This window comes from Nannospalax galili, unplaced genomic scaffold (assembly GCF_000622305.1).
Source record: "Nannospalax galili isolate Female #2095 unplaced genomic scaffold, S.galili_v1.0 scaffold2130, whole genome shotgun sequence".
Taxonomy (NCBI): Eukaryota; Metazoa; Chordata; class Mammalia; order Rodentia; family Spalacidae; genus Nannospalax; species Nannospalax galili.
Window position 1 is genome coordinate 156,771 of NW_008327403.1, and position 1,940 is coordinate 158,710.

The window sequence follows — 1,940 nt, forward strand, 5'->3', positions numbered from 1 at the left end:
ATTTCTTCAAATTTTCTCACATTTGAGTTTTAAAATTTTAAGACAGACTCACACGAATACATAAACACTGATGGTCAAGTAAAACATTTATTTTTACTCCAAAATTTTCTTAACTGATGTATTGGTTTACAGTATCTTGCAGGTATCTGTGAAACAAAATGCAGCTACATATTTAAAAACCCATTCATGTAATATATTCACAGCTTTATTCTGGCAGAAGCTACAGTGTCCCACTCATTCCCTGATGGATGGGAATTATACAGAAGTGACATAGTTCATTTTACTTGGATTAACAGATGACCCAGTCCTTCAAGTCATCTTCTTCCTCATCATCCTGTGCATCTACCTGGTGACCCTGTCTGGAAACCTCAGCACAATCCTTCTAATCAGAGTCTCTCCTCAGCTCCATCACCCCATGTATTTTTTTCTGAGCCACTTGGCTTCTACTGACATTGGCTACTCATCCTCTGTCACACCCAATATGCTAGTTCACTTCCTGGTGGAGAGAAAAACTATCTCCTATCTTGGTTGTGCTATCCAGCTTGGCTCAGGTGCTTTCTTTGGTGGAATTGAGTGCTACCTTCTGGCTGTCATGGCTTATGATCGCTTCGTGGCAATCTGTAGCCCACTGCTTTATTCAACCAAAATGTCCACACAAGTCTGTCTCCAGTTGCTTATAGGGTCTTATATAGGTGGTTTTCTTAACGCTTCCTCCTTTACCTTTTCCTTCTTTTCTTTTCTCTTCTGTGGACCAAATACAATCAACCACTTTTTCTGTGATTTTACTCCTTTAGTTGAACTGTCCTGTTCTGATGACAGCGTATCTATAGTAATTGCCACTATTTCTGTTGGCTTTGCCATTGTGTTCACAGTGTCAGTCATCTCTGTCTCCTATATCTACATCCTCATCACCATCCTGAAGATGCGCTCCACTGAGGGCTGTCAGAAGGCCTTCTCCACCTGCACCTCCCACCTCACTGCTGTCACTCTGTTCTATGGAACCATCACATTCATTTATGTGATGCCCAAGTCCAGCTACTCCACAGAACAGAACAAGGTGGTGTCTGTTTTCTACATGGTGGTGATTCCTGATGTTGAACCCCATCATCTACAGTCTGAGGAATAATGAGATTAAGGGTGCTCTGAAGAGACAGCTTGGTAAAAAAAAATCTTTTTCTAGATATGTTTCTTATTTTGTATGGCATGATTTAGTAATGGGTGCTCTTCAAGACCAATAGACCATCATCTGAAGTTTGCTTATTAGCCTTCTTGTTATTCCTTTTGTCTACATCTCCTTTAAAGAAAAATTGTCCACATTTTAACACCAATGATCTTTCCAAACTTGAATCACAGTGCTTACTGCTATTTAAAAACTTGAATTCCTTCCATTCATTTCAGAACAAAATCCAGACACTTTACCACTACCTAAAAGTGCTCTCAGAGCGGAAAAGAGGGCTCAGTGGGTGAGAGCACTGGCTGCTCTTGGAGAGGACCTGGATTTACTTCTGAGCACCCAAATAGCAGCTTGCAAATCTGCATGACTCCAGTTTTACAGGATCCAAAAATCTTTTCTTACCTCTATGGGCTTTGCACAACATGGATGTACTTCCACATGTGCAGGAAAAACACTCATAGAGATAATACAAAAATAACAAATAAAAAAATTTAAAACACAGGTGTTTGCTTGACATAACCTAACCCTGACTTATATTCCATTTTTTGAGACTGTCAGGATCAACGCACCTGTTCTTTTCCATCTGGCAGTGTTTTTCCCACTCTGCCCCAACAGGAACTTCTCAACTTCTCCTCAAATGTCACCTACCCCACTGGGGAATTTATCTTCAGTCTACCTAAGGCACACCATCCAAATCACCACAAAAACCCTTTACCAATCACATTACTTCCAGTAAATCTTATACATCATGTTCTATTTTTTAAAA

General features: G+C 40.1%; 1 pseudogene; it reads left to right on the forward strand.

Annotated features, from left to right (window-relative positions):
• The first annotated feature begins 241 nt into the window (after nucleotides 1-241).
• Nucleotides 242-1,238, forward strand: LOC103731705 (annotated as a pseudogene).
• Nucleotides 1,239-1,940: the final 702 nt, after the last annotated feature.